We start from the raw sequence: 21,258 nt of genomic DNA on the forward strand, positions 1-21,258 counted from the left end.
TATTAATTTTAAATACTTGCGACAAGGCTAATAGGGTTGCCAAGTATTTTTATCAAGTTTTAACAGAATCTGGCATGTAAATTGATCGCTCTTCCCAAAATATTAGCAATTGAATAAATGTATAAAACACTGCAATTCTCTATTTCATGGTTAGGAAAAAACATTCATAAAAATATCAAATTCATATAAAAAAGGACACACATAGTCAATAAACGCCTTATTAAAAAAATTCAAGTGTTCAACACCAGGTTTATATTTCATTATAACTGTAGCTGAATCCAACATCAAAAGTGCAATTGATATTTAATTTCTCCAGTATATGTAGAACCCATCAAACACCTGTTTGTGAACAGGTTTTCTCCATATAAAATAATTCAACAGATAGATGATGCATAGTGGTTCTTTATAGATTTTATTGTTAAACTGATCAATTTACCAAGTGCTCTGTCTGATTTTCAATTGCATTTGAAGATAAATAAAAATACTAAGATAGATTTTTATTAAAAAAAAAAAAAAAAAAAAAGTGAGATTATTATATATTACTTTGATTCTGTAAACTTTCTGCTACATTTAAAGCCAAAAATATCCAGCAAAGTCTTCATAATGAGCTAATAGTAGAAGGAAATCTGTTTGGACTTGTTTTCTTTTTATAGCAATCATTAGAATTGGTCACCTACAGCTTGGTTACACTTGAGGAAAGGAATACACTACTCACAGATGAAAACTATATTAAAACATCATTTAAAAAAGCAAGTAATAATAATATGAACACTAACAAATGCATGGAATGCTGTAGTGATTAAAAATACAAAATTTTGAATTGGTAGAGCCCATAATATATTTCTGAAGCATACAAAAAAAAAAAACCAAGCTTCATAAAATTAAGTTTTCTGTAGTAGTGTAAGAGGAGTAACCGTCCCCTGGGTAGCACATATATGGCTGGAATGACGCAGTCAATCTATCACTATATACCTGCTCTTCAGAAGTAGAAGGTACAATAAAGCTATTCAGTTCATTGTACATAAATTTACAACATATTTCATTGATCTGTTGCTAATAATAAAATAACATGTACTGGTAGATTAATCCCATTCTTCACAGTACATGTACTGGTAGATGTTTATTTTACCTATCAATGCATTACTTAAAATAGAAAAAGTTACATAACTTTTCTAATGTTAATTCATCTTCAATCAAGACAAAAAGGACCACAAATAAATAATAAATACCATCTACTTACCATCAACTGTGAATAAATTTGTACCCTGATAACTCCAGTTACTTCTGTCACATGTTATTTAAAATCCAACAAGTTAAATAAATATTCCTTGTGCACTGTAACTTAATATAAAAAGTTTCACACATTAAAATCCATCACCAGAAATTAATTTAACAATCAGCAGCTCATACTTTAAAACTGTCAGATATAATTTCCGCCAAACCTGCAAAATAGAAATATGAGAATATTAAAAACAGACCAGTATTGTAACAGAGAAGAGAGTACACAAAACAGAAGTAATGCTCATCAACCTGCATCAGTAACCAATCAAATGTTTGATTACATCATATGACCTTTACCCTCACCAAATGTCTTCTGCAGCTGAGGACAATATGATTGACATTCCAGGGCTATAAAGTGGAGACAACTCTTGTTAAGTGTAAAAGATAAGGGATTTGATAGATTTATGATACCCATTACACAGTATATCAGAAATGCACTAAGTTGGCTGCAGTAAATCTACAGACTAATGTGCAAGTTCATTATTTGTTATGAAATTATATTGCATGTTTACATGAAAGTCTACATATACTATTAATTATACATCATCATAAATGTATCATCATTCTATTTTATGCTATTGGAGGAGTAATTTCTGTTTATTCTATTTACTTCAAAAGTATTTCTTAATGCTACAGACCAAGTTGCCATAGAATGTATCACAACTGATACTTAATTAAGGTTGATTCAAACTTAACTAATGAAAAATGGATACAGAAAAAAACCAGACATTTGTTTATTTCTCAAGTCAATACAACTATTGAACTGTAGTTACCTTCTGATAACTAAGTCAAACACAACTCAACTGTATAACTGAGAAAAATATCATGGCACCATAGTTAACTAGATTATTTGTTATTTCAGGGAGCTGGGTGCCAGAATTCTCAGTCTGACTGATAGCTGGTAGATAAATACTAACCAGTAATTATAGTAGAGATATGACAAGTATGTTGTGTAACCATAAACCTCATCAGTTACTCTGTTAATGAGAGGTTGGTGATTCCTGTTCACTTAGGAGAGGTTTTAGTGACTCCTCTTCACTTGAGAGAGGCACTGATGACTCCTATTTACTGAGGAGAGAGGATGGTGACTCCTGTACACTTAGGAGAGGTTTTAGTGACTCCTTTTCACTTGAGAGAGGCGTTGATGACTCCTATTTACTGAGGAGAGGGGTTGGTGACTCCTGTCACTTAGAGAGGTTTTAGTGACTCATGTTCACTTGAGAGAGGCGTTGATGACTACTTTTTACTCAGGAGAGGGGTTGGTGACTCCTGTTCACTTAGGAGAGGTTTTAGTGACTCCTGTTCACTTGAGAGAGGCGTTGATGACTCCTTTTTACTGAGGAGAGGGGTTGGTGACTCCTGTACACTTATTGGAGGTTTTAGTGACTCCTGTTCACTTGAGAGAGGTGCAGATGACCCCTTTTTTCTGAGGAGAGGGGTTGGTGATTTCTTGTTTATAGAGTATTTTACACATTCTCTACAAAGTCTGGTCATTATTAGACAGAGAAAGCCAGGACTCTATCTTCATGCATATCATCTTCAGTTTTAATAGATCACATCAAAAATTTTGAAACTTTATGATATTGATTGAGAAGTTACTCCATAAAAGCACATAGTTTATCAATAATAACAAACACAGCATAAGGAGCTCTATGGTAACATGCATGTACAAGTATTCAGGGTGCAGAATGATGAGAACAAAAAATTATCCTCCATAAGTGATATGTCGGGAGAATAGGTAAAATAGCAAAATTAACTTTTTTTAGAATTAAAATGATTTATTAAACATATTAAAAATCAACATTACACAGCAAAAGAGGATTGAAGGTATATTTTAATGATGATTTTATTTCAAATTAATAAAAAAATAGTCAACGTTATCTGCTGACTAAGCATTGCTCATGCACGTACCTACAATTATTTGTCAATCAGTGAAACCGAATATTAGTCAAAAAGAAATTCTGTGCTCACTTATAGGCAATGCTAACTCCATATAAGGACTTTACATAATAAAGCTAGCAGAATTCCCTCCTAAAACACACACCCATTCATTGACAAATAATATGACCTGATGTCACATTTTATTGAAGTTAGAAGAAAAAAGAATAATTATAACTACGTTAAAAGAATCATCATACCAGCCCTTTTCAAATAATTACTTTTATTTATTTTATTCCTAAACATTGTGGCCTGCCAAAAAAGTGTTTACAAAATTAAGTCAGAATGTCTTAACCCTACTCTAATTGAAAGCTGATCACATATGCCTCCACTTTTCAGTCAGATTTTGGCAGTAGAAGAGTCAGTTGGAGAAAGTCAGGTACAACCCTCTGCCAAATTACTGTTATTTTCATACCTAAGATTTACTTTACTTTCAAAGAAAAAGAAAACTGGACAGATTGCAATTTATCAATAATAATGCATTTTTGTGGTAAACATTTAGCTTAAAAATAACAAATATTTCTGCAATTTTCACTTTTTAAAGATGAAATGATGAAGAGAGATGTGAGAAAAATGTACATTGACAGAAATGATACACTTATAAAAAAAAGATGATTCAGTAAAGTACTAAACTTTAGGGGACAGGTTCTACCATTTAGATATATATTCATACTAATGTTTTTGTCAAGGGTTTGAATTTTTATTTTAGAGCGTTCATTAATTGTGTGAAAAAAAGTAAAAACAGATAAGACGCCAATATTTACATACCTAACACCCTGACAACACCCAGGGTGTCATATTACTTTGATAGAAACATATGTACTATACATCTCAGTTTTTTATTGGTATAATCTATAAAACATGACTGCTTTATCTGCTATGTATCAATAAATGGCTGTGATAAAGTCTGGCAACCTGGAATCTCTCAAAACACAAATTAGAATAAAAGAATCCTATTGTTAATGTTGTCAGTCCAATACTTGCTTTTTAATACATTATACCTTGACTATGCAACTGACTTTAAGATTTGGAATTTCCAGTTTTTTCAAATTTAATTGCAGTTTTATTTACTGGTAAACAGCAAAGTTGATAGAGTTTGAAAGAACAATCTGCGACTTACACAATAGTGCACATCTTGTGTAATCATAAAACATGATTATCAAACAAAGATCTTAAAGTAATGAAATGGGTGAGCTATGACTTTCATTACTTGTCATGATTATATCTTTACATTATTAAATAGAAGATTGTATTGGTGGGTGAAAAAGTATAGATTTACATTTACATTCTCATTTTTTTTGACCCCACTGATTACAGCATGAATTGTAGTGGGAAGCTATAGTACACCTCTAATACAGGAGAAAATATGACTTCTAAGCATAAAATGATGTTTCTCTTATTACACATTATAAATTTAACCCTAGTTTTGACTGCATGAACTAATGATTGGTCTAATTTTAATTAGACTGCTGCTCAGCAAATATTTTTTTCATTCCTGAATTTCAAGATTCAGAAATCAGTCCTGTCAATCATAAATGTAATTATAACATTTAACAAGTGTCTTTTCAACATTTGTACAACAAAATTAATAAGACAAAAGATTTTGACTTTTCATATGCTTGAAAAACAGTGATTATCATTTTATGTAAGTTTGGACCTCAACTTGGTCTTGAACTGTGAACTAAAACAGAGAAGAGTCAGCTGTGGGTACCAGTATCGTATTGCATATCCCTGAGCAGGTGTACGTCAAAACATGGATGCTATAAAAATATAGTGCATTTTCTTTCTGCCTCTCTACAAACTAATATTTCGTCAAAAGATATGAACAATGACTTATAAAATAGAGCAAACATCACACTGTAAGATGAAGAACTTTTTTAAAAGAAAATCTAACATAATATCATAAAAATGTTCCACTGAAAAGGTTGGTTTGGTGAGTGCAAAACGAAAGTGAAAGTAGGGAAAATGGCTATTTATAGTTCGAGACTACTTTTCTGTCCGATCTTCGTGGACTCACCCTATTTTCTTTGCGGGAAATTATTTTTTCACATGTCCTTAGAAATGCTACATAAGTGAAAGTTTTATTGAATCAATTTACATATTTTTTAAAAAATCCTAAAAATATGCACTTCACTATAGAAGTCTATGGGAAAATTAATACGATACTGAGACCTAGTAAGCCAGTTTTTCAAGTAAAGTTGGATATTCAGCAAGTGGTCTTTACCAGCTGAAAAAGTAGTACCCCAATGCAGGTAACACTTTTATGATGAATTAGCCAACTTTTGAACCTGATTTTTTATGGTAGCTCTGGTTTTTTGCATTTATGGTTAATCTTTACCAAATTTGGAAATGCATTTTGTTTTCATGAATTTGTATAATATCAGTTCAATAAAATTATTATCTTGACTGTTTATGATGAGCATATCTATATTCATGTAACCTAAAGCAAGTAATACTCCTGCATAAAGGATAGTTTTCAAGTTACAACACATTTTAAGTATGTGGTTAGGACTTGAAAATAGTCATTTTCCATACATTGCCTCTTATATATGAAAAAATGAATATTTTTTTTATTTTTTGTTTTTCTTTCAAATAAATAGCTAAAATGAGTTGCCATATAACTGTGTGGTTGATTTAAACACAGAAATGTCACAAAAGTCAACAGCCAATTATTTAGTGGACTTTTTTTAGTGGTTCAAATGGACAGATTCTAATGCGGCAAGAAAAATAAAGGTGTTTTTTCATATAAAAACTGAATTTTTTCAAAAAGTATCTAAAGCAGACAGTTGTTATTATAATATTTATACCAATAAACTATTTTTCTTGCATCATAGCTATCTGTTTTAAAGAAAAAGTCCTTTTCCTGTCATATTGAGGTCCTTTTGTATCTGCCTGGGGTACCAAAATGGCTTAAAATCTGTATTTTCTGCATATGAAAAGCTATATTTTTTTAAAACTATGATATTGGTATAATTTTTTTTGGATTTATTATAATTGAAATGACCATATCTATAGTTTAAAACAGTTGGTTGTACCAGTCATTATACTTTACTTTAAACAAGAGGCTCCCTTGAGTTAAAGACAAAAACGGTGGTTCGAATATTAATATTTCCATATATGGAAGTCACAAGTGGGGATTAAATAATGATTTGGAACTCATAGTACAGCTCATGTATCTACCATGTCAGAATAAACCACAAATTTGCTTAGTTTGACTAATGAAGCAGCTTTTTATCAAAAGTAATATTTTCTGGCTAACACTGAGATATTAGTCTCATGCCTGGAATAGGGTACCTATATAAAAATTTTAATAGAAAACTCATGTTTATAGCAGGGCAATGATGTTCTGAATTTTCAGTATGAAAATGAATACTCTAGCAGAAAAACAACAACTTTTATGATTATATTGAAATGTTTATTAGTAATAGGTACCAGTATCGTATTGCATATCCCTGAGCAGGTGTACGTCAAAACATGGATGCTATAAAAATATAGTGCATTTTCTTTCTGCCTCTCTACAAACTAATATTTCGTCAAAAGATATGAACAATGACTTATAAAATAGAGCAAACATCACACTGTAAGATGAAGAACTTTTTTAAAAGAAAATCTAACATAATATCATAAAAATGTTCCACTGAAAAGGTTGGTTTGGTGAGTGCAAAACGAAAGTGAAAGTAGGGAAAATGGCTATTTATAGTTCGAGACTACTTTTCTGTCCGATCTTCGTGGACTCACCCTATTTTCTTTGCGGGAAATTATTTTTTCACATGTCCTTAGAAATGCTACATAAGTGAAAGTTTTATTGAATCAATTTACATATTTTTTAAAAAATCCTAAAAATATGCACTTCACTATAGAAGTCTATGGGAAAATTAATACGATACTGAGACCTGTGGTGGAAAGCATCTGATACACATGTCAACACCACTAATTCAAAAAAGTCACAAGAACTTCTGTATATAAGCAGTACATCAATTTTTGTTTACTTTCGTCAGCTTTAATTACAGTTTAATGATCTTTACAGAGCCGTTGGCTGTCTAAGTCATGTCACAGCCATCTTCTAACGTCATAACAAATGTTTCATTCATTAAAAGAAAGTTTACAGCTGCTAGAATGAAAAAAACTTTTTCATTGTTTAAGAGTGCACAGACCTTGTGATTATAACTGAGTCTGTTGTGTTGTTGCTTTTAACTTTGATATACCAGTAAAACTGGAAAAGACATTTAAAAGACAACTGAGGCACAGACTAAATAGAACATAAGATTATAATCTAAGGGGTGTAGCATTCACATGGTCAAAGCAATGGACTTATATCACAAGGTTTCATAGCATTACAGGTTCAGGCCTACAGAAAACAAGATTCTAAGGGGCCTTAATGGTAGCTCCAGGTTGTTCTAACACAAAGTCTTCTAAAACATTTCTCACCCATGACCCTAATGACAATGCCCAAGCATTTCTCACCCATGACCCTAATGACAATGCCAAGCATTTCTCACCCATGATCCTAATGACAATGTCCAACATTTCTCACCCATGACCCTAATGACAATGCCCAACATTCCTCACCCATGTCCCTAATGACAATGCCCAACATTTCTCACCCATGACCCTAATGACAATGCCCAACATTTCTCACCCATGACCCTAATGACAATGCCCAACATTTCTCACCCATGATCCTAATGACAATGCCAAGCATTTTCTTGCAAACAAGTGAGATGAACAGAATGATACAGAGATCAAAATTCTATATACATGATCCCTACTTCGAAAGCACAGCAGACAGACAGACATAATACTAGAAATCCAGATGAACTTAGTCAGTAAGTCCTCAACAGATAAACCCATATACACAATGCAGTATTCCCATTCTATTTCAGACTGCCAAAAACAAAATACTCTCTGAGAAACAATACAGTCTTATCAAGCCCCAGTGCATTGAACATTGTTAATTAGAAGTCTGTTAATTATATCCTGATATTTCCACTCTTTTTTACATAAAAATCAGTAAGACTTGTCAAATATAATCACCAAAGCTATGTAGTGGAATAGACTTTGATTATCTACCATTTCTCAAGGTTTCTTTGTTTATGATACAAGTTTTGGTCTGGTTAGATAAGGCTGCAACTTCACCTTTCATTCTGGTTAACACCAACACTAACTTTAGATATGTTTTTATTAATATACAAAAAGGAGATGTGGTATTATCGCCAATGAGACAGTCATCCATCAAAGGCCAAGCAACAAACAATAAATTCTTATATTTACTAAGCAGAACAATGACTTATGGAATAAAGACTTCATGTTCTTTGTTGTGTATGTCTGTTTTCCATGTCTGGTCTTTGTCCCTGGATTACATTCTTTTGAGTACCGCTATAACTTTGGTTCCCTTGATTATTTTTCCACTAAAGTTACATTGAAAATCTTTGAGTACCATAATCTTTATAGTTCTTTCAATTTTGTGGAATTTGAATTAAAGATACTTTCCTTTTTTCCGTATAGAAGAAGCCTATTAAATAGTGATATGAATTAGAAAAGTTAAATAGTGATATGTATTAGAAAAGTTAAATAGTGATATGTATTAGAAAAGTTAAATAGTGATATGTATTAGAAAAGTTAAATAGTGATATGTACTAGAAAAGTTAAATAGTGATATGTATTAGAAAAGTTAAATAGTGAAATGTATTAGAAAAAGCAGTTTAATTTTTTAATTGTTTCTGCTTTGCTAAGTGTACAGTGCATCAGTTATTCTGATACATTTAGTAATGACTGTATACATACATATTTGACCAAATTTACAGTTACTTTAAGTGAAAGCTGTATGTAAACCTAACCCTGTATAAAAGGTACACATGTCAAAACCAATCAAGTTCTCAGGTCCTAATTATGTTTCAATGAAATGATAACCTGACTCACTTTGGAAAGTTTCATCATAATCAACTACTAACAAAACAATGAAAAGATGACATGAAAACCCCCCTTTTATTGTTGCTTTTGTATTAATCTGAATTCTCCAGATATAATGACCTTCTAACGAAGATGAGAGGAAGCTAAAAGTAAACATATAATGTTTGGTAAAGTTGACGTTAATCTCCTCCAAGACTTAATAACATATGTTTTATACTTAAAGAAAATATCGATAATCTGAAGATACATTTTTAGTTATTGTGCTCTAGGTTCGATGTTAATGTTGCCAACTTGTGCAAGCCATGTTCAGTTAGCATCTCATGTGAGGTCTCATTTTTGATTGTGCAGAAATTTTCAGGTAATGTTTTTTTATTCCGCAATCACAATTTGATGAAATACCACACACAATCTCTGATGTGAAATCTGTGAAAATCTGAAGAAACAGTTGCTGAATTGTTGCACAATAAAAAATGTGTGTTTTTTTTTCTGAATAGTGATAGAATACTGCTTTGTTATTTTTTAAACTATGCATTGCAATGAACTCCAGTAATGAAAACACAATTTATTCTTAGTGATACTGTAGATAAAAGATTAAATCATCCACATTTTCTTCTACTAAACTTCATCGGTCTGTGGAGATTTGAATAAGAATTTGTAGTTATACAAAAAGCTGCATTTGTTGGTGTACTAGGTATACCCTCACTTCTTCCACATAGTAAAAAGTGGTGTAAAGTCCCACACAACATGAAGCTGATATGAAGCATCATCCAAAATCACTTACAAGGTATTTTTAAGGCCACATACCAAATTTGAAACCTTGTCGCCATTCCATGGGAGACTAGATAACTCAAAAGACAAGGTGGTTCCACCCGCTCATTGTGAATAATAAATTCTACAATCGGTAGAAAATAGCCTATTTCTGATTTACAGGCATTTATATCAATTATGTTAATATATTTTATCATCATTACTTCAATATATGGTGTAAACTAATTAGCCCAAAATTTAATCAGTTATAGTAATTTTCAGTTTTATAATCAATATAATATCTTTAGTTATGCTTTCAGATAAAACGACTATTCTAAGACTATTGCTAAGACCTAAGTTAAGTTGTTTTTTTAACACCAATTTCTGCAGGTAGGTTTACTAATGAATTAAGATACTAAAACAAAATTTAGTCTACTTGGCTGAATAAAGAGCATGGAGTAATATGCCATGACACCATGATATTTTGCCAAATAACCAACTTTGATACTTAAGGTTGTCATTATGAACTTGTGGATCATTATGGTGTATCCACCTGCACTATGACAATTGATTTGTTCAACATGTCATAGTTTTCCTTTCCTCTTTCGTCTTCCTCGGACTAAACTTTTCATGAGCAACTCTGCAACTGTTTCAAGAAAAGCAGAGGACACTTACCCTATCAGTACACCTGGTCCGAGTTTTCAGTGGTGTCTGAGTTGGTAATTTACTTTTGTTGATTTGTACCTATTATTTAAGTTATTGAATGTTCTATGTTGTGTTTGTCTAATTTCAACGGCTGGTCTTTGTTCCTGGATTCTTTTGATTTCCACTAGAATCTTGGTTCCCTTGATCACTCTTATAAAATAACTTTCACATTCCTCCACTTACTTTCCTCTTATATACACTAACAGACTTAGATAAGTACATAATATTACTACAAAGCAGGTAGAAGTTAATATTATGATATATTTAACCAAAACTTTCAACCATAGCTTTAATGATATAACTGACAACAAACCCTGCTTACTTAGCTGCTAACTTCAAAGACAGCGATTGCATGCTAATGCATTAACATCCTTCAATTTACTCTTTAAAAAACACAAACGACGACAATATTAGCAATACCATGTAATTATCAACTTACCGTTTAAAATGATTCACAAAGACGACAAGACGAAATGTTTGCTTATTAATATCCATGCACACGACCATACACCAACAAAAGTGCTTGTCCAATATTATCTAATGAAACTACCAATTGATAGTTTTTATCATAATGATCAACGAAGGGCTTCACTCTGTTGATATAAAGGATATTAATACTGGTATTACGTAATCCATCCTACTTTGTACAAAATCCTCAGATTGTAGAATAAACATAGAAACCATTAGAAGGCCAGTGTTTTTTTGTATGAAGAGCCATTAAAGCCATAAGAGACACTATGTATGGAAGCTGGGGTTCTTCGCAGAACAAACAGCGAAACCATTAGACCTACTTCAGGAAATCATTTAAATCTGTGATGTAATAGATCTTTTAATGGTTGTAAATGGACACAGCCTTATCTTTGATGCCTAATGTGACTTCATGGAGAAAGTTGGATTCAAATACATGTTGTAATATAGGAATCATCATAGCAGGGTGCATCTGAATTATAGAATCAAATTACATGTCTGCAAATGTACTTTTCATGTGACCTAGTAAAAGCTTTACCAGTAATCCAAGTTTTGCAATTTGCTGATTAAGTATTAAGTATAATGAAGCTGACAATGAATGCCGTGAACTACAAAATATGGTTTGATAAGATGAAGTAATACCAAGGGAGATAATATACTTTTAGCTCATTCTTCCAATTTAATACACCTAAGTTTGATACAATGTTGTAACCCTTATCCAAGATCTGAACAGGACTTAGTTATCAAAAATACTGAATCAACTATGAAGTTTACAGAGTTTGAAAATGATGTTTTCTTTCTCCACCATTAGCATCAAACTAAACCATCAATACATGAAGAGTAAGTAAGTACTGGTCAAAGCATTAAAACTAGAAACTATACCCCATGCCATCCCAACTGACATATCTCCCCATAAAACAACAGATTCCTTTAACACCCAGTCCTTATCTCCCCATCTGTAGACTGACATCCCTTTATCAAAGTGATTTACTGGTCATCATGCCTTATCACCCCCTACTCTATCCCCTTATCATACTCTTTGATCATCCTTATCTGAAGACCTTCTAATGGACATAACCAAACTCTTATTGTATACCAGGAAGTAAAAAGAGGGAGAAGAGCTCAAATTAAGACTTCATGGGTTGATTTTATTACTATCTTGTCTTTACACCTGTTCATTGCAAGTAGTTAGTAGGTTTCTAATTCCTGTATAAATGTACATGATATGATTATTCGGTATAATAACAAAGAAGGCTTCTTCGGCACTTTCAGGATCACGACATCAACTTTAAGTCAAATGACACAGATGCCTTGCACAGCACTTCCAAGACTATGGAGTAGTACCTTGGTCAGCATTTTAATGGACCTTGCCATAGTGGACTTGCCCAGCACTCTTAAGTTAAAAACAATAGGGTGTTTGTATCGAAAAGTTCCTGATTAACAAGTAAGGAACATCTGTACCAAGTTTCATGATGATATTCTAAGTGCTCTAAATATCACCACAAAGCACAAAAAACTGATAACTGAACTAACCTTGTATGAGCACTTTTATATTTATCTTGAAATTTTCTCAACCTTTAGAAATAAGAGTATTTATCAAACTAAATAACAAAGGCAAATACTGCCTTCATCAAGCAGATTTTCTTCTATTGTTGATTGAACAAGTCACATATTACCATTTTATCTTCTCAAAATTTTATCAGAAACCACTGGCATAGACTGGTTTCTAATATTACAGTTCAAGAATCAAAAGGTCTAACTACCTGTAATCTGCTACCCACAGGTAATTAATCCAGGTGTGAAAAATGATAAGGTAAAAACGCTGTAATAATTTCTTTGTTTTCCAAATTATACAGCAAATTATTACATTTTTACCATTATTGAAAGTCAATAGCAAATGATAACATCTGCCTTATTCTTTGACATAGAAACAGTAGGGGTACCTCATAATGAATATTTCAATTTCAAGCAACTTATTCTAAACTGACCATAACAGCAAAAACAGTAAAAGTCCCATTACAAACTCAAAAATGTTTCCATGCATTGCTACAATTTTCTTTTACTGATGGAACTCACATTTAATTTAAAAGACTAAAAAAACTGCACCCATCACCCTTTAAGCTAGATTATCTTGCCAAGAACACAAAGTGTTTATTTGGAGATTGAAAGACAGGAAACTTCCATGCATCACCATATCTTGAAATGAATCCGTAAATAGCGATTACTTTCACCATTTATAAGCTGTCTAATAGACAGATAGATGGATTTCTATCTACTTGTATGTTTTTGATAAGCCATTTCTCATTCAATAAACAATATTTTTTATCTTTTGTAAAGTCTTTCAGAATTGAGATTTTTATGCAGAATCAATATTCTGACAGATAGTTTTTCTATCATAAGTCTAGCAAAGTAGATTCGATTCCATCGGGACAAATCCCAGATACATAATAGCCAATCTTATATTGCCCCTCAGATCAAAACAGACATAAATGGTTTGCCTACATGAAAGGCAATTAGAAAAACAAACTACAGCTGAAATAGATGTGGTATATAATGATTTGAGGCCTTCATAGTGAAAGACAACTTGAAATAATACAAGATCATATTGGGACTTCGATTGTTTGTGATTAAAGCAAAAACATATCCAAACCTGCCCTGGTCTTCTCTAATTCAACATATAAGCTACAAATGTCTTGAATAAAGGATTTTCTATCCTGTTTTTAAGCCAAAGTTTCAAAAGTTTCTTGAGAAAAATACCAAAAACTAATAGTACAACAAAATCAGTGAAGCGTGTCATATCTTTAGGCTAGCCATTGACTTAAATCAGATTTAAACAAAGGCTCCCAGGAGCACGAATCAATCATCTGGTTTAAATTTTTCTTTCAAGGGCAATAAAATTAACAAGGAGTTGTCCAACAATTTTGACCCAAGAAGACTGGTAGGACTCATCATAAAGATCATTTCAGCAATTAAAAGTTTCTATCTATTATAATTTTCAAGATATTGACTGAAAACTGCAAAAAAAAACCCATCATTTTTCATCTTTCAAAGGCAATAAGGACCTTTTCAACAACTGAAAGAGTTGGGCTAAACCTAACAGTTTTGGAGATATATGCGAAAAACTACTGTCCGACCCCTATGTTCTATTTTTAGTAATAGCAGCCATGTTTTTTGACCAATCAAAAATCCCCACCACAGTTCTAACTTGAAAACTTGCACTTTAACCCTGTCAGGATTTAGTTTAACAAAATAATTTTGGAGATATATGCAAAACAAACTACTGTCTGACCCCAATTTTCTATTTTTAGTAATGGCGGCCATGTTTTTTTATGGAAAAAACATTCATACCAAGTTTGGTTTCAATTGGTCGAGTAGTGTCAGAGGAGAAGAGTTTTGAAAAATTGTTAATGACGATGGATGACAACGTCAACTGATGGCAATAGCTCACATTGCCTGTAGCCAGGTGAGCTAAAAAAAAGGTGGTCCCTCTGCCCTTTCCAAAACATGGAACACAAATGTCAAAACCCTGATGACAATCTGTATGAGAAATAAATATAGAACTAGGCCAAGAGAGTTTTAGGGTATAAGGCTGTTTGTTTACATGGCAAACACTGGCCGTATTGTACTTTCATAGTCTATAGCATGCTAATATCTCATTAGTATACCTTTTACATTTTCTGTCTACATGCTCATGAAATCTATTGATAAAACATTAAATTTAATTATAACAGGAAATATTTTCCTCCAGATTTTATTAGAAGCGAGTTAATGCAATGAATACAACATTACACCACCCACTTATACAGCTAATGTACTTCCTGATTCAAGGTCATTCCATTCTTCTCTTTTCCAGTGGAATTGGCTATTTTTATCTTGTAACACCCGTTAGGCAGATAAAAAAAATGGGATTCTGGCAGTTGGAACACTCTTTGTGTGTGTTTGTGTGGAAACGTTTCTACAGCCAGGTTAACTGCACAAACTCTGAATCTTGGCATAAAGCACTCGAGGGACTTACGTACACATAACTCATAAACAAACCAATGGGACTTACATGCATGTATGTCTTACGTAAGCTTTGTGAAGCAATGCCCTGGAGGAGATTGGCAACACAAAACAGTTTTTAGGGGGAGTGGGTAGGTAGGTGCATGTGGGTAGGTGTAGTACTATGATACTGTAAACAGTTCTACATCTTCATCCTATAACCATGCACTTTCCAAAAAATGTCTAGGTCTTTTTTTATCATTCAAGGCAGCTGCATACGATATGAAGAAAAAATATGTTATATTTTATCTGTAAATGACCATTTCAATTTTTTCCAGATCTGTACTGATGAACCAATTGTCCTGGACAGCTGCTGCCTTTGAACTAGGTGACAAAACATGGAATCCATTGATTGAAACAGAAACAGTTACACTGGCAAAATTAAATTATATATACTTTCAGGTTGATAAAGATACAAGGACTCAAGCTGCACTAATCCGAGTGATAACAAATGGTTGATAGTCAATAGATTGTTATGTAAAGTGGTTCTAGCTAATCAGATTATATACTGTAGCTTGACCAAGATCATGGAATCTGGTCAGGGGTGAATCAGGTAACAAAACATGTCTGTATTTCCTAATGACTGTTACACCTAGCATATGTTGAGAATTGAATTACATGTATATCATTCTGCTTCATAGAAACCATTGTAGCCTTTCCTAGTACATGAAACATCTTTGAGTGTTAATGTAACATCATATTGATGTCTCTTTTTTTGTGTCAAATTCTATATAATTCACCTAATACTTCTACAGAAGAGCACTTAAATGATGAAAACTTGTTTCTTATGCGACAGAAAAAAGGTCTTAAATCCAATAACATATCTAACAAAGCAGAGAAACCAAATATCAATAAAGAGTTTTACTTCTATTTCTTATTTCAAACCAAGACTATGGAACTATAGCTGACCATCGTGACAATGTGACAACACCATGGACTAAAAGCTATTGATCCAATGACAGAACCATCTACATGGAAAAATCAAATTATAGCGGTCTATCATGGTTGACCAAGATTTGTATGGCCACTGGGTTAGATATAGGATCAATATGTGATGGTATTATCTTCTAAGATGGTGTTAAGAATGTATGGCTATATTTTGTTCTTTATGCTCACAGCAGGGTTCATGGTATTAAGCATTCAGTGAGTAATTAGCACTAGATAGACTGATGGTATTGAATTAGTTATAAATTCTTCTATAAGCTTCCTTAGTAATGTGTATATATGAAGCTCAGGTGTTTGACAAGTCAATGTTAAAGAATTCCTGGTTCAATTTTTAAAAAGTACTTTCAAAGGCTCCTAATGAATGGGCACAGAAGTTATATTACTGCACTCACTGGGCATAGTTCCACAAATGAAACCACAAGTGGCTGCTGGTATTCTTATAATGTATCTTTGAATGGTGAACTTACATGTAATATTACAAGTATTTCATATATGTCACTCTGTGTTTGAGGGGATCTATCTTTTTTCAGTTCCATATCTCTATATACAATTAATTTAAAAAAAAAAACCATTTATATCTTTCTGCACTAAGGTTTTCTATTATCAGTCAGAACATTAAATTTACCAACTTTTCACTATAATTGCAATATTTAATGCAATGTCAGAAATTGTCAAGACTCTCCTTGATATATGTGAACAAAACTAATTTCCTTGTATATCAAAGTTGATGAGTAAAAGGTTTGTAAGCTTATTTCCATGGAGTTTTATTATGCAGAAAAGACAATGTCTGGCCTCTGTCAGTGTCTCAGACTTGTCAAAATATGAATTAAAAATAAAATGCCAGGAATATGTCATAAACACAGACTGCTATCGATTGCCCATCATTGCCTCCTTACTGATATTAACTGTCGATTGACTGTGTCTACTTGTCTATGCTTTCATTAACTTACTGGAACCATCATGCATAATCACAAGAATCCGACATCTTTTAGAAGGATTAGTTTACAAGAACTAACCAAGTGTGTTGAATATGTTTTAAGACATAGTGGGGGATACGAAAATACTTTGTGGGTAGGTTGGTGTTATAGATACATAAAAGTGCTGTGAGCACTACAGGCATTTATCTCTGTATGAATATTATAAGAACTAGGAATTTTAATGTCTGAAGTATGAATTACAAATAAATTTACTTGCAGTTGTGCAATACACTTTCATTATGATGTAATGACCGGGACAAACTGTTCTAATCATTTATTTTTAGACAGATGGTCCCCCTTTTCCATGATGACACCTTTAGCTGTTAGTCACAAGTCAATATTGACTATGACAACTGATAAGGGTAAGACTTTATTTGCCAACCATGTCTTCCAATGTGTGATCAATAGGGATTAATCCCACCTCCACAAAGGATAAGTAATAGGATTAACTCCCCTGCAGTCTTACATAATACACATTGTCAGGGTATGTGTTAGAATTATACAACATACTGATCATTTTTTTGATCTGGTTAAAAGGTGTCATACCACTATTTCTGGTCTCCATTACTTTCTATGTTAAATTCAGATTTTTATAAGGCTAAGGCTCATTAGTACATTAGTACTGATGGTGCTAGAGGGGTATCATTATGATGGTCACCCTTTACCTGAACTCTCAGAAAAATATCAACATACCTTATGTACCTTCTAAGAAAGAACGTTAAAGTGAAAGTAGACAGGTGCAGAAATCACTACTTTCGTTTTGAAATTTAGCCATATGAAGTTGTTAGAGTACTGCTGATTCATTCAGCTTTTCGATGACACCAAGTTTGTATACCTCTACTAAACAAGGAGAATGATAGGGTGCAATATTAGGACTTCGTGTCATTACGAACTACTTTCTTGTATGTTCAGGCGACTGGTTTCCGAAATAGTGGTATTACACCTAAAGGTCATCCCCCTTTTTGACAACTGGCAAGGATTAACAGTAAAAGAACTTTGAAAGTATCCAACTGTGTGACCTAACAAACATTTAAGAGCAACTAGTACCTTCTAAATACATTTGAAAACTTGTGGTTTAAGACCAAGTGATTTAGTGTATTGGCATACATAAGAATAAACTTCATTGATACCCTTCCTGATTCCATACATTATTCAAGTCCAATAGATTGTGTCTACATTATTAAGATTTGTAATGTGTTCTACAAAAGATAGAAAAGTTCAGTGGGTTTATTTACTGTAAATTCAGAAAAATACTGCAAACAAACTGACAACAAACGGCAGTAATAAAAACTGGAACAACTAACATTCTATTTACTATTCATATGACATGATTGCTATAATCGACACATGCAATAATGTCTAAATTTTCAGCAGGTTAAGAAATAATTAATAAACATATCTTTCCAACAATGTTAATATGAACTATGATGCAAGAAGTTTTACTTGTTATCCCCTTTCAATGTTGGCAAAATCTGAGAGAATTCCTGAGGGTATTTTTTCAATTCAACTTTAAAATAGACACTTACCAGCTTTCTTTGAATCTTTCTACTTTGCACAACAGGAACCATGAATTTCTGTTTCCATTGTGCTGACCATAATTACATGTGTCTAACCAATACAGATGGCAATAATACTCAATACAAACTTATCTTCAATATCAACAAGCTTGATTTATAAAAAATCTGATTAGAAATGAGAAATGAAGAAGTTCATTTTGTCTCAATATTTCTGCAATAGATTGATCACTGGAATACAAGCTTCATAGTTATAAACCCAGGGATGAAACAGAGGGAGTTTATAAAGCCCTCTTTAATTGGTTACTGATAGAAAGAGATGAGTTTTACATCAGTTTAAACTGAAGAGATACAAGTTATAATTATGTCAATGAAAACAGAATAGACAGCGGTACGTTAATAATGTACAGCTTCAGAAGTCACTTGATTGAAGTTAGTACTGGTACTTCATACCAATTGTGAGGTAAATACCAACTAAGTAACATCATTACACTTTTTATAATTAACACAATCATCTATAGATATGATTGTTTTAATGTATACTAATTATATAATTATGACACAACAAGTTATGGAACATAGAATGTCTTTTACCAGTACTTAAAAATTTCATTTAGGAACTAACAAGATGTCTCCATTTTTCAAGTTGATCAGTGAACTATATAATTTCAATGCAAGGTTATGTAACAATTCAATCCCATGTCAAAACCTTCCTTTATAAAGGTACTATGATGAAAAAAGATCTGGAAAGGCAAACATTAGGAATATCTTAATTGTCTTGATCATTTGACACACTTTGTGAACACTTAAAACCACTTCAATGACATTACAGGACTATCTGCCACAGAAGCTGGTTCTGTAATTGTGACCTTCATATAAACTTTCTATTAATCAAGGATCATGTTATTATCTACTGACCAGTAATTACAGGAGATACATCAATACCACAGCCAGACAATTAACAACTGTCCTCCATCATGGTGGATCATTATGTTACTATAGACTGTGAATGTTCATTGTAATAATTATCATTATGGGATATGCTGGAAGTCATTGATGGGTAATTATTGTCCCTAAGGTCATCTCAGGTGAGAATCTGACTAGACATCAGGTAATGTGTATTGGTATTGGACATCAAAAGGCCTTTCAAATAATTGATGGTGAAGTGACTTGAAATAAAAAAAAATATTACCATTTACATATAAAACACTAATATTATCATTATTTAAAAAAAAATGTCAAGGATTTCAACAAATTTCTTTAAAATTAACCAGAAATATTTTTAAAAATTGATAAAAAAAATCAATGCCTAAGCTTGATTTCTGGATGAAAGAACCTAGTGAACATTCTCACATAACCAAGGCCTCTTTATATTGGACCTCTACACTCACAAAGTGGTCCCTACAGACTACATTGTAAATTATTACCATCCAAACTTAGAATACTTCACTTATGTCTGAAGGAAATCTATTGAGAAACAATGAAGACCACAACAATATAGTGATAATGGATACAGACAGACACCATTCAAAACTTTGTTAAATACCATGCAGACAGTCAAATTAAAAATAACTATTACAAAACATTCATGACAGACAACAAACATAAGTATACACAGAAAAACAATGTCAAACTTATTTATACAATAGACATTGAAGAGCTAGAGGAAGCTATGACAAAACAATACATATGTAATCTTCATTTTTAAATTGTTCCTTTATTCTATCATCATTGTGTAATTGTCATCTAATGAGCAACAATGAGGGTTGTATCCACAACCAATTAGGAAATCTAAAAGGTCAATTCATAGAAAAACATAATTCAAAAAGAATGCCCCACCTATAACATCAAAGAGTTTTAGTCCCAAGACACCATACCCAAGTTGAATACCAAATTTTAACTCATTCCCAAGAAAGGCTTTGAAGTTTTAGCAGGCAAATATCTTTAAATGTCCATAGCATCAATACTTGAAACATAAAGCCCAAAAGCAAGGTCATAAAAAAATACCATATAAAACAGTAACTGCATCTTTGAACCAACATCCCCGGTGATGAAATAATACATACAAAAGACAAGGCCAGCAGTAAGTGCAAAGTTGTGCTAAGAGCTTTCTGTACCTGTATTGTCATAATATAATACAACAAGACACAACTCCATAACAAGACAAATATAAAAGTTCCCAAGAATTTAATGCTAGAACACATGGAATGGATGTATAACAGTACATATAGCTTCAGCAATCATCAGTTTCCTCTATAGAACACTTGGTATGGATGAGTAACAGTACCACTCAATATAATGCAAAATAGCATGGCCCATAAAACAGGAATTTAATATCCCACAACATACCTTACATTGTATACCTCTTCTATATAAAGCCACACATCAAAATTGAAATCAATCCATCCAAAGGGAGCCAAGAATCAATCCATCCACGAGGAGCCAAGAATCAATCCATCCAAGGGGAGCCAAGAATCAATCCACCCATGGGGAGCCAAGAATCAATCCATCCATGGGGAGCCAAGAATCAATCCATCCATGGGGAGCCAAGAATCAATCCATCCAAGGGGAGCCAAGAATCAATCCATCCATGGGGAGCCAAGAATCAATCCATCCATGGGGAGCCAAGAATCAATCCACCCAAGGGGAGCCAAGAATCAATCCATCCATGGGGAGCCAAGAATCAATCCACCCATGGGGAGGCAAGAATCAATCCATCCATGGGGAGCCAA

The 21,258-nt window shown here is 32.8% G+C and overlaps 1 protein-coding gene across 15 annotated transcripts in view; it reads right to left on the bottom strand.

The window, feature by feature from the left end:
- The window catches only part of LOC148604142 (teneurin-m-like), a 166,848-nt gene that overhangs the window by 83,986 nt on the left and 61,604 nt on the right, over nt 1–21,258 (bottom strand). For 14 of the 15 annotated variants that reach the window (XM_088549863.1, XM_088549879.1, XM_088549873.1 and 11 more), the window contains one exon: nt 1,241–1,442. The gene's annotated coding sequence lies outside the window, so the exon portion shown is untranslated. Of the gene's footprint in view, nt 1–1,240; nt 1,443–11,020; nt 11,171–21,258 lie in introns of those variants that run through there. The other variant, XM_088549866.1, reaches the window with a different exon arrangement.

This window comes from Perna viridis, chromosome 10 (assembly GCF_037379345.1).
Source record: "Perna viridis isolate PV_CMFRI_1.1 ecotype Kerala chromosome 10, ASM3737934v1, whole genome shotgun sequence".
Taxonomy (NCBI): Eukaryota; Metazoa; Mollusca; class Bivalvia; order Mytilida; family Mytilidae; genus Perna; species Perna viridis.